Consider the following 13,312-nt stretch of genomic DNA (forward strand, 5'->3'; position numbering starts at 1 on the left):
TATTTCAAAATGTATTTTGAAATATATTTCAAAATATACAAAAAATGGCCAAAAAATATATGTGCTAAAATACATTTTAAATATATAAATATATTTTAAAATGTATTTTAAAATATATTTTTTTACCGTATGGGCAAAGCTACACCAGAGGGTTGTGCTGTGTAACAGGTTGGTGCAGGTGGTGTTATCTACATTTGAACATTAGGCAACAGTCTCATGAAGACACTTTCTATTGTTCACTAAAGACCAACAATAACAGAGACAAAGGGAGAGCAGCAGAACTAGTGCTAACAATTAGCACTGCTAGCCTGCCCACCAACACCAGCTAATGTTCTAAAAACGATGATCAATGATTTTGCTGTAACGGCTCCAGCTGTCTGTGTCAGGGACACGTTGGAGATGAAGTGAGTGATCCAGTGACAAAGGTTTGGAAAGCTGCAGTCAGCTGAGACTAAAGGAGTCACCTGACCGAGAGACCAAATGTTTCACTGAGAACGTCCAGATGAACAGAATCAACCTTTGGGATAATCTGTTCCACACATCCATGTTTCACTTACTGCATTATATTTCCTCATTGCTGTGCACACAGGCCTGTGGCTTATAACCAACTCCAAGTTCAGACTCAGAGGCTGCTGAAGCTGTTTTCTGGAACAGAGACGTGTTGGATATAAAACCAACTCTTCTTTATGTGTCAGCACTGAGGAAAGGAGCAGCTTCGTTTCTAAGTGTATGAAGGACTGTAGCAGTGTGTGTGTGAGCTTTATTTCACAGACAGAACCATGTCAAAAACACAACTTCAGGTAAAAACAATACAAAATCAAAGAGTCTGATCAGAAGGATTAAACAGAGGAGTGTGGGACTGTTTTTAACAGACAGCAGGTTAAGCCAGGCTGGAGGAGTAAACTGAGCCTCGGTGTGAGCAGCAGTGTGTTTGACAGGAAGCTGAGATATACAGTCTGGAGCCCATTTAGTGCTTCATATGAAAGTGTGAGGATTTGAAAGCAAATCTAAAATCAAGCAGGAGTCAGTGTGAGAATGATTTGTGCTTTTCCTCAGTCAGATGCTGGGAGTTTCAGTTCATCCATGTTCAGCGTGCTGTGCTTTGTGTAACAGGAGAATATGACAGTATAAATCAAGTCTTCATGTCACTGAAAGCCTCCACAGTCTGCTATGGAGGTGCATCAGTTTGGATTTACAAGAAGAACATTTCTTAAACCTGCCACAAGATGGCGCTCCAACAGAAGGGATGTCCACAGTGTAACACAGACACACACATACTGTGTGAATGTGTGAGTGAATGGGCTTTCAACACAAGGCTTCTGCTGCTACCTTTAATGACATAATTAGCTAACAAGAACAAACTGTTAATTACCACCAAAGAACGGCTCCAGATTTTAGCTGCTGACCATTTTGTGAAACGTTGATTACATCAGCTTATTGTTGATTTTTCAACCTTAATATCAGCTGCTTTAAAGGAGCCTCGTTCTCTGGCAGTAACACTTTTCTTCACTAGATGCAGTGCAGGCACAGTCTGTGTTTCTAAACTACACACTAATGTTCATTGTTGTGCAGCTAAATCCTCCCTCTGGATGGGAAGAATCCCTGTCAGGCTTCAAACACCTGGCTTGGTGTTCTGGAGCTAATGTGTCACCTGTGAGGACTCTGAGATGAACACACAGCAGACACTTCAGTTCTCCGTCTGTGTGTCCTCAGTTTCCCAGCATGCCTTGGCTGTGGTGGTGGAGGTGAATGAGGGGGAACATGCTGCTCTGTCAGCACTCAGGTTTCATACCTGGTGATCTCAGAGGACAAAGCGGCGTTACAGCAGCGCACGTTGATGAGACCTGATGCTCTGAACAGTTCAGACTTCAGCCTCACTCTGAGAAAACAAACGACTGACTGTCAGCAGCAACTACACCTGCTCCATCAGTGACGGAGAGAAGAACTGAGACTGAGAGACATACAGCTGCAGGTCAAAGGTCAGAAACGCCCGCTCTTTGTACGGGTCAGGAGTTAGTACTGCAGAGGTCAGAGGTCAGCTTGCTGACAAACCATTTGAAACAGTTTGGAGCTAAAAGCACAACAGCAGAGGAAAGAAGAGACACTGCAGAGATGATGCAAAATATTGTGTTTTGTTCTCAGCTGTCAAAAAGTGTAACACACGTGTTCCAGCACAGCCTTTGTGTACTTTCACTTCTCCATACTGTCCATTGGAAATCCTGTTTGTTACTTTTTGATTTCAGTCCATGTGTCCAAAGCAAACTTCTGTCCCACACTTTCTCTGCTGACTCTTCACCGATGCTCAGATGATCTCAGATGATTTCACCAGAACTCATCAAAATTCGGGCTCCACAGAAACCCAGACGTCACTAAACAAGCGTAACAAGCAAAGTGAAAACTGGTCGTTCAGCTTTATTGACCAAAGATAAGCTCACATGTCACCTCATGACACAGACACTTATTTCCACAGCATGCACGAGGACTGACAATAAGTGTCTATAAAGCCACTTCTATCTGCCACACCTGTGCTTCTGTCATGGTTGCTCTCCTCTCACTCTGTCATTTATCCACAGTCTGCCTCCCTCTGCTCCGTCAGCTGACGTCCTCTCTACACCACCTGCTGTGTTTTATCCTGCAAAAACACATTTAAGAAGCGTTGCACCGAGTAACGGGAGGAACTGCTATAAAATCCATTTAAAGGAGGTGGTGCTGAGTGCTGTGACTGGGGTCCCACCACTGACATCACGGGTGGAGGACATGTTGGAAAACTGCTACAAAGTGCTGTGCAGCCAGCAGAGCTTACAGTCTGTCCTGTGTGTCATACAGGCTCTCACACTTAGTGTTTCTGTGACACATTGAAGAGAAGTTTGTGTTGTTCACAGTTGTGCTTGTACTGAGTGACAGCTGACATGACCTAACAGGAATAATGTGTCTGTGCTGAATGAGAAGTAACACACAATGAAGTCTTGATGCATCTCAATCATCCAGGAAAGTGAGTCTGTTGCTTCTGTTCATCTGGACGCAGCGTTTTGTGGGAGAAACGTGTCGTCATCATCAGGTGACGTCTTCAGTCTCAGCTGCAGGTTTCAGTCTTACAAACAGGACATTTGCATAAAGACTGAAAGCAGCTGCAGGAACGATGGGCTGGGAGCTCCGTTCCTTCATCTTAATTATGCAGATTCTCAGGACCATTGATCAACAACCACTGATCCATGTCCATGAGTCCCATTCACAGAGATGTGGGAATGGCTGCAGTCACAGCATGTAAGATGGAAATAAATGAGAAGTATTTAGCTGAAGTGGATTTGATTTATGTTACTTCTTTTTTAACTTGTAGTTCTACATTGGAAGATTATTGTGATATTGAAATATAAAAATACATTTATATTCTATTATTTTCTCAAAATAAGCGTCACACTCGTGGAAGCCGGTGTAGCCGCCGAAACGCCTGCATTTATGGAGACTTTCAGCCCCAGGTAGGCCAGTTATGGATCTTGGGATCCACATTATGTCAGCAGCTGTTCTCCACCGTGAACTGTGTTAAAACACTGTGTTGGTGGGGACAGTGGGGACTGATTGTTCATTGGCTGTAAGCCGGTCACATGGACGTTTAACTGGTGCTTTGGTTGCTCTGTAGTCTGTTGTGCCTGTGAGCTGCTCCTAAAATGAGACAGATTATAATTGTCACCATTCTGTTAATGACTCTTATTATGTGCGCTCTCCTCCACTGTCACACTAAACACATTAAACCTTTATTTTTGTGTAAAGTCAGGATTTATTGGCTCTTCTTAAAAGCGTCATGAAGTGCAAAACTCAGCAAACATTATACAAAAGTAGATTTAGAAGCTGAACTGAAAACATTTAAAGTGACAGTCAGCACAAATCCAGCTGACATCTCCATCCAACCCAAGTCTTCATTTAAAGTCATTATAACTGTGACACACGTTTGTTACAGTATTAATCCTGCCTGATGCTGCAGGGCCAACATCATGAAACAGGCTCAGCATTTATTTCCATTATGAAACTTTATCATTAAAAACAAACCATTGTTCTGCAGTCGTCCCAGGACTGTGGGTCAAACGTTCTCTCCACATGTTTAAGGCTGAGCTCACTTTATCGTCTGCCTGAAGGAGGGAAGCAGATGTTACTAAACATCACAATAAAACATATGAAATGGGTGCACATGAGGAACGTCTGCACTGTTAAAGCCATGCAAACATCTTCACACATGAAGCAGCAACACCTCTCAGTTTAGCAGCAGCTGGTAAAAGCCACAGTGATCCTGGAGCCTCCCTGAAGGACTCGTTCATCAGTAACTGTCAGGAGGACGATTAAACCTTCTGCACACGTCCTGTAGTTACACACTCGGGAGGAAAGACGACGTCCTCGCTCTGCAACATGATCTGTGTTTCATCCAGGACGCTCAAACACAGACTGGTTTCCAAATATTAGACGCACTGGTTCTTCATGCGTTTCTACCTGAGCACTCAGAGTCATTTCTACAACAGGCCTCCTTCACCTGCTGGTGCCTCTGTTTCTGTGTTTGGCTGTTTCCATCAGTGCCTGATGTTTGTGATCTTTGATCTGTTCTGAAGTCTCTCTTTGTAACACAAATGTTGTTTGGCTTCTTTTGCAAACAAGGCAAAAGAACTTTAATGGATTCATTTGCTGATCTTACTTTTCTGATGCAAAGCCGTCCTTTCAACGCTTTAGAAAGAAAACCAAACAATGTTTTTAAAACTTTCCCAAAATGTAAAAGCTATTAAAACCATAAACTTCTGCTCCTTGATCATGTGATTCTTCTTCTAGACTGTCTGTAATTGTTATTGCTGATTGTCAATAAAGTTGTTTTTTATAAGTTATGTTGTAAAGGCAGCTTGTGGCGAGGGAGGAGGGGCGACTAAAAGCAGGTTCATATAGTGGGAAAGTCCTCAGGTCATGTGAGGATATTTACTGATGCGTCAACACTGTCAGATAAAAGAACGGCTGCTGCATTTGTTCTCCCACAAATAAGTTTGGTGATGAGTAAAAGAATTACAGATGATGTGGCAGTTTATACTGGGAGCTGGTAGTGATGTTACTGGCTTGAACTGGGTGGAGGACGCACTAATATGCAGGTATGTGGTTTGCTGGGACTCTAGCAGCGTGCTAGTGAGCACAGGTGATATGTCTTCAGACTCTAGGCAACATATTGTTTTTGATATACTTCATTTACTGTATAGAATCAAACACAGAGGGATAGAAGTGGATTTCTTATGGCTCCCTGTGAATATCGGTGTTGATGCAATGAACAGGACGATAAGTTTAAAAAGGTGCAGCAAGAAGAAGTCGTGCAGGTTTGACTATAAAATACAGTGAAAGTGAGGTGAAGAGTATAATGAAGGTAAAGATGAAGGACGAGTGGCAGGCACACTGGGACAGAGACGGGAAAGGCAGATATTATTATACAGAAAACAGTCGTGTAGAAGAAGCTGCAGCAGAGACCAGGATGGAATCTGGAGAGTCAGAGTTGGTCACACAGGCTTGAATAGCACACTTAAAAAGGTAAACATGACACAGGAAGTGTGACTTCTGTGGACCAGAGGAGACGTTTGACGGGTTGTTAGCGTCGTCAGGATGCTGGATGGAAACGCTGTGCCTGATAGGATGATTACAGGCTGGACTTTGTCTTCCTGTTACAGATGGATCCAGGCCCTGGATGACTGCTGGACACACATGACCCACACTAGGCTGCCTTCATCCATCCTTTCCTCCTTCACTGAGACTCAGAGTCAGCATGTATGTATTTATCAGGGATTTGAATCCTTTCATTACAGAGTGAAGTTAAAGTAGACGTGTGAACACACTAATAAACACAAAGGGACACAACTACTACTCCATGATGTAAAGCTGAAGTATTACACAGCTTTATGAACCTCCTGTTATCCTGGTAGACGAGTACAGCAATAAATCTTTTACTTGAACATCTTCTGGCTCCAATAAGCTTTGAAATGTGACCATGAAGTTAGAGACACACTGACTGAAACCCACAGCTGTGACTGTGGATCACATCCACACACAGTGTAGCTGCTGTCTCTGTGTGAGCCTTTGCACTGCTGCTCGCAGCACCGTTATATCACTCAGCGCTCGCTGCTGTTATTGAATCCACTTTTTACTGTCCGTGCAATCAAGCTCCTCTGCAGAGCTAGAAAATATCTTCGAACCAGTTTATGTGTTAGGGGATCCTTTGCAGCTGTGACTGTTGCCTCTGTTTTTGTCCTTTGGTTCCTGGGAGCCTTTTACATTTCCATCAGCAACAAATATCTGAACAGGCTTTATTGTAGGAAATACAGGATTAAATAGTTGTCATTATTTATTAGATGTTGTTAAAGATGATCCGATGCTTGTTTAGTTTAATGCTGTGGCTTCAGTCAGCATCACTGTGCTGTATAGTTTTATTTTTCTCATCCTTCTGTTAAAGTTGCTGAATAAAAGCTGGTTGGTCTGCACCTCACCTCTGCCTCGAGCCTCCTTCTTTAAAGCAGCAGAGGCTCTTCATTCAGGTATCACAGCTCGAGTTGTTCTGCAGGAGACCCAGAGTACTGTCCTTGGTCCATAATGACATTAACTTTGATTCATGTCAGCCTGAACGTCTGTGATGAACACACTATCAGCATCACTGACATATTTCATCATTTAAAAACACTTCCTGTCACTGTGGTGGTTACAGTGACATCATGCAGTTTGTGCTTTGACCTCCAGAGGGCGACAAATCAGCACAGACAGAGAGCTCCATTCAAACTTTGCTGCCATCAGGAATAATTCTTCAAATATAATCATCAGTGTTTGAGCAGCTATGATATCAGGGACAATCTAGACATGTGTGACAATACTGAACATGTCACATGACACACCTCAAACATCATGTGATCCACTCTCAGTCTGCACTTTCATTCATGACTTCATGAATTTATGATCAGTTTACTCCTGAAATATTCAAATGCTGCAGGATGAAGAACAACAAAGTGCTGACACATGTTTGTGTTTCAAACAAGAAAACCAGCAGAAATAAATCATCTTTGGACAACATGACAGAGATTAGTGAGTTTCCAACTTGCACTTGAATGCAGCACAGACAGATTCTGATGTTCGTGGTTGTAAACGTGTCCTCAAACGCCGCTCTGACTCTTTCCTTCCTGCTCAAAGTTCCTCTTTTCTGAACTTGGTGTTTGTGCCTGACGCTGATCGTCTCCGTGTGGAGCTCCGTGTGAAGGTAACGTTAGCAGTGTGTAATGTTTCCTGGCTAACATCAGCTGTGTGCAGCTCAGTTCCAGCACAAATCTGCCGCTCCATAGTTCACGGTAACGGACTCATGAGGTCGACCGTTAAACGCTCTCCCGCCATTTTGTCTGTGTGCGCGGATGTGTACGTTTTTGTTACCACTGTCATCTCATCAATAGCCTATTTGTAAAAGATCTCTGTTCATAGTTTAGTTGGATTTTAAAACTCTGTAGTTGGACAGTTTTATTTTGGACTGATGCTAAAATTCTTGCTGATTGTTTCTGTCGAGGTTTTGTACTTGACATCCGCCATTTTGGATGTGATAAGCTGTAGAGAGTGCGTCCAAAAAGAGAAACCAGAAAGAGAACCTGTTTTATTAATAACCTCTTGCAAATAGAAGAATATGAAAAAAACAACAACAAACAGGATAAAACCTTTAAATTACTTGAATTTTTAAAATCACCATCATCTGTTAACACAAATTTGATCATTTCAAATTTTTGTTTTCATTTTCTCTTCCCAGTTACTTCTTTCTCATTCTCTTCATTCTCCTTGTCACCTTACGTCTCACTCCTTAACTGAAGTTATAGTTCTAACATAAGAAGTCCCACCAACGTCCTTTATTTAATCTCTGTGTTGTCACAGTTATTATCATCAGATCAGACATGAGACCCAGACAACAACATAAGTTTACAAGCTAACATCATGTCAGCTAACATTAGACGATAGCATCATAAACTTTAAATTACTTTGCCTCTGATCAACAGTTTGATTACATTCTCACATCACAGGTTTATTTGCTAAGTGTGAGTCCGCCCACATTAGATCCACTTTTCAGCAGGTGGAATAATTTGTAGTATATAGGTAATACATCAACAATGCTGCCGTGGCTAAGTTAGGAATATTTATAATGTCATTTCCAAAACTTGCATATGATCTGCAATTTGTAGCAGATCTACTGACTGTCACAGAGCAGCTGGAGCAGTCTCGAATGCAGGTCAGTCCACTGCTGCCCCCTATGGCCAAGTGCCATAGCTACTGCTGGATGAACTCGTGACACATCTGCACCTGTTTCTATGAACACATTGAGTCTGAGTGGCTGCACTTACACTGGTGCATTCAACATATTGAAAGATGGCAGCAATGTGGATTGTCAAGACTCAAACCAACCATTGAGCAAAGACAGCAGCATCACTTGTTTCTGTTTGTTATACAGCCAGATTTACTCGTGACACACATGTGCAGCTGCTTTATCACCTATTCTGAATTTGTTTCAAGCACAATACATTTGTTACACATGTTGGGATATTGTGTTTGTTTTAAATGTTATATACCTGTGTGGTATGTGACTTGTGCTGCCATGACGCCAGGTCTCTCTTGGAAATGAGATTTTTAATCTCAATGAGATTTTTTTTTACCTGGATAAATAAAGGACTAATTTGTAACTTTCAGTGTTTTCCGGTCTTCCAAAGGAAAAAAAACCTTCAACTACATGACATGCAGTTGTGTATTTGTTTTCACCTTATCATACACTTGAAGTTTTACAAATCACCACTTCTTTAGTGAATATCATTTCAGTCTCAGACAATCTCGTTTCTCTTACAGAGGTTGAATGCACCTTCTGTGGATGGCGGTACCACACAGTGTGCGTGGACTTCCCCTGCACAGAAGGCAACTACAAATGCTGTGAATGCTAAATAAACAGAAACAAATGATCCCTGTTGTCTTTGCTTGATGATTGGTTTGAGTCTTGACAATCCACATTGCTGGCGTTGCATCTTTCAATGGCAGCAATGGCAGGTATCAGTGCTCAAACCTTTTGTGTTTGTTTCCAACAAGTTGCCCACCTCGGGAAACAAAAATGTGTTCTTTTACTTGTCAGATGAACATATGAGACACTTTGACTCTTCAGTGCAGTGTGGAGCCTAACAAAGATCTGTTTTGTGTCCCAGCTGATCAGCAGGAGGAGGAGAGTATGACGGAGCAGCAGAGGAACATTTTCAGCTACTTGGACTCAGCTCAGCCACTACAGAGGAAACAATGAGCTCAACACAGAAGGTGACAGACAGAGCAGGACCATATGACCAAAGATATTTATCACCATATACATTTGAACATTTGCCATAACGATGTAGCTGACGATATAATTGACACCAGACAAAATACTTTACAGCTGCACAACTTTATTAAAAAGCCATCAATGTATTTTCACTGAAACAAGCAGATGTTGTTTATGTGCATTAAAGTTATATAAAAATGTAACAGTGCAAATGCAAATTCCTCGCTGACAGTTTAACCAAAAGGCGTTTCCAGTGGAAACTGGCCGACACATCCTGAGCATAACCATGTATAATATCCACTAAACTTCAGAAGAGGTTATACAGTCGTGGCCAAAAGGTTTGAGAATTGCATAAATATTGGAACCTGGAGAAGTTGCTGCTTAAGTTTTTATAATAGCATTTTGCCTGCACTCCAGAATGTTATGAGGAGTGATCAGATGAACTGCATCGTCCTTCTTTGCCATGAAAACGAACTTAATCCCCCAAAAGCCTTACCACTGCATTTCATTGCTGTCATCAAAGGACCTGCTGAGACCATTTCAGTGATCGTCTTCTTAACTCAGGTGAGAATGTTGGCGAGCACGAGGCTGGAGATCATCATGGCTGTATCCCGATTCAGGTTCTGCAGCTTTAAAGTCCTCAAGGGCCGCGTACTCAAAGACCGCTAAGGCCGAAGTGCGAGGCTCGTAGGCTCGTGAAATGGGACGTCTAGCCTCCGTCGCGCTGCCCAGGTTGCCTAGCAACCATGATACTAACAGCTGGAAACGTTTCATACAGCTTTGTTTGACAGAAATGAAGGAGAACATATTTGTTTCTACATGAGCTCTGTGTGATTTGATGAGTATCTGAGGCTGAGACCACAGGACTGTGAAACATGATTGTTGGGCTTCATTTCTGTGCTGAACAGTCGTTTAAGATTAGCTGTAAATAACAATTAGCTGATGTTGTTCATGAGACTAAAGTCAGTGTAAATATGATATGGCCAATATTATAGTTATCATATTAATCACTTCACTCACAGATACATCTATATACACTCACAGTGTGTATATAGATGTATCATATATAAGAGACAAATATTGTTCGTTTAATATGTTGGTACTAAATGTGGCTCAATGCTTACATATATGTGTAAAAAGCAAATGTAGGAGCTGTGATAACTGTGTCTGATAGAATGAAGAGTAGACTGATATATGAAATATTCCTATATTGGGTGAGAAAATCAGACCATGTCATAACTGCTGTAAGTCACACAGAATAGATATCAGAGCCTTAAACAGGCTGACTTCTGCTAAATGGGTCAAACTGGGCAGAAAGTCTACAAACACATAACATCCTTATAGAATATGATGTAACACTATAGATCAACTTAGCTCAGAATATATAAAGCATATAAACAGTTACAGCAATATGATGCAACAAACACAGCAGCTACTGATCCAAAATACTCAAAGCTTCATAGAACTGAAACCAACATTTATTTTTAGCTCCATCCTGCTGCTGATACAGACTTTAGGTTTCTGAACATTAAACTTGTTGCTGCCTTTCATAGTGTGTAGCTTGAAGGCCCTGAGTACTTTCTCCCACACTGAAAACACTGGGATGATCACATTATTTGAACATTACCTAATAAGACTGATTCAGGACCAGAGATGGGCAGTAACGCGTTACTTGTAACCCAAGTAAGGGATTACTATTGCAAAAACGGTAATTAGATTACCGTTACTTTCCCGTAGGAACGCTGCGTTACTAAAACCGTGATTTCTTTGCGAGAATGTCTCACGACAGTGACGTAAGCGAGTGCGCCGTTAGTGACAACAGCTGTGTGGAGATCAACATTGGATCATATATCGAGTTCCTTTAGAATAAACAAACATAGGATTTATTATCACTGAATAATTATGTATAAATCTATACAAATTATAGAAATATGTAATAGGAAACAACAAAATAATCAAAATTATAAAATTGTGTGTGTGTGTGTGTGTGTGTGTGTGTGTGTGTGTGTGTGTGTACACAATCAGGAGGGATGGGCATGATTTTAGTGTTTGAACAGTCATGAATTATCTTTAACAGCAGGTTGGATGTAATGTGTTAGAACTACCAGCAGGTGGGGATAAGAGACCTTTAAGGTGTTTGGTGCCACGCTCCACCTTCAGGTTTAAAACTAGTGTTAATGGAGTTTGAAGGTTGAGTTTGTTCCACGACTGCATTTCACTCACTGCCTCTGTTTGTATCTCTGTCACTGCAGGACCAACATGGAGCCAGAAGTCAGCGCTCTCAGGAGGCCGACAAACCTCACAGAAGAAAGGGAGAGAAAAAACACACCTGTGACGAGTGTGGGAAGGGTTTTACTGAGAAGGGTAAACTAAAACGGCATCAGGTCATCCACACTGGAGAGAGACCGTTCAGCTGTGACTTGTGTGGAAAGTCTTTTTCCTTCAAGGATGCTCTAAAAAGACACCAACTCATCCACAGTGGAGTTAAAGCGTACAGCTGTGATCAGTGTGGCAGAGCTTTTACTCGTAGTAGCCACTTACAGAGTCATCTAGTTACCCACTCTGGAATTAAGCCATACAGCTGTGACGAGTGTGGGATGGGTTTTACTGTGAGGGCTTCACTAAAACAGCATCAGGTCATCCACAGTGGAGTTAAAGCGTACAGCTGTGATCAGTGTGGCAGAGCTTTTACTCACAGTAGCAACTTACAGAAGCATCTAGTTACCCACTCTGGAATTAAGCCATACAGCTGTGACGAGTGTGGGATGGAGTTTACTCTGAAAGCTTCACTAAAACGGCATCAGGTCATCCACACTGGAGAGAGACCGTTCAGCTGTGACTTGTGTGGAAAGTCTTTTTCCTTGAAGGGTTCCCTAAAACAACACCAACTCGTCCACAGTGGAGTTAAAGTGTACAGCTGTGATCAGTGTGGCAGAGCTTTTACTCACAGTAGCAACTTACAGAAGCATCTAGTTACCCACTCTGGAATTAAGGCATACAGCTGTGATCAGTGTGGCAGAGCTTTTACTCACAGTAGCAACTTACAGAAGCATCTAGTTATCCACTCTGGAATTAAGGCATACAGCTGTGATCAGTGTGGCAGAGCTTTTACTCACAGTAGCCACTTACAGAGGCATCTAGTTACCCACTCTGGAATTAAGCCATACAGCTGTGACATCTGTGGAAAAACTTTCAGCCAGAGAGGGAGCCGAAATACACACCTACGCATTCACACCAGACATGATGTGTACTGCTGTGAACAGTGTGGCAAAGAGTTTACAACAGACGCACACTTACAACGACACATGTTTACCCACACTGAGGAGAGACCTTATCAATGTGACCTGTGTGAGAAGACTTTTAAATCTCCACGTCACCTGAGACAACACCAACAGATCCACACCAGAAAGAGACTCTACAAGTGCAGCTACTGTGAGGTATGTATTTATATTGTTATCTTGTCATTTTAGCCTGACTGTTTGGAACAACTCCTCCTTGAATCACTACCTTATCGTGGTGGAGGGGTTTGTGTGTCCCAGGGATCCCAGGGGCTATGTTGTCTGGGGGCTTTTGCCCCCTGGTAGGGTCTCCCATGGCAAATTGGCCCTGGGTGAGGGACCAGACAAAGAGCGATTCAAAAGACCCTTATGAACAGTTTACCCTGCCCGGGATAGGGTTACCGGGGCCCCGCCCTGGAGCCAGGCCCGGGGAGGGTGCCCGAGGGCGAGCGTCTGGTGGCCGGGCCTTAGTCCATGGGGCCCGGCCGGGCACAGCCCGAAGAGGAGACATGGGCCCATCCTCCCGCAGGCCCACCACCCGCAGGAGGCGCCATAGGGGTCGGGTGCATTGTGTGCCGGGTGGCGGCCAGGAGCGGAGGCCCTGGCGGACTGACCCCCGGCTGCCAAGACTGGCAATAAGGACATGGAATGTCACCTCTCTGGTGGGGAAGGAGCCTGAGTTAGTGCGTGAGGTTGAGAGGTACCGGCTAGATAT

At 42.8% G+C, this 13,312-nt stretch overlaps 1 long non-coding RNA gene across 1 annotated transcript; it reads left to right on the plus strand.

The window, feature by feature from the left end:
- Positions 1 to 9,249: 9,249 nt before the first annotated feature.
- On the plus strand, positions 9,250 to 12,713 carry LOC143420709 (uncharacterized). Its single transcript, XR_013100436.1, has 2 exons — positions 9,250 to 9,318; positions 11,572 to 12,713. It is a non-coding gene; the product is annotated as an uncharacterized LOC143420709 (long non-coding RNA).
- Positions 12,714 to 13,312: the final 599 nt, after the last annotated feature.

The sequence above is a fragment of the Maylandia zebra genome, linkage group LG2, assembly GCF_041146795.1.
Source record: "Maylandia zebra isolate NMK-2024a linkage group LG2, Mzebra_GT3a, whole genome shotgun sequence".
Classification (NCBI taxonomy): domain Eukaryota; kingdom Metazoa; phylum Chordata; class Actinopteri; order Cichliformes; family Cichlidae; genus Maylandia; species Maylandia zebra.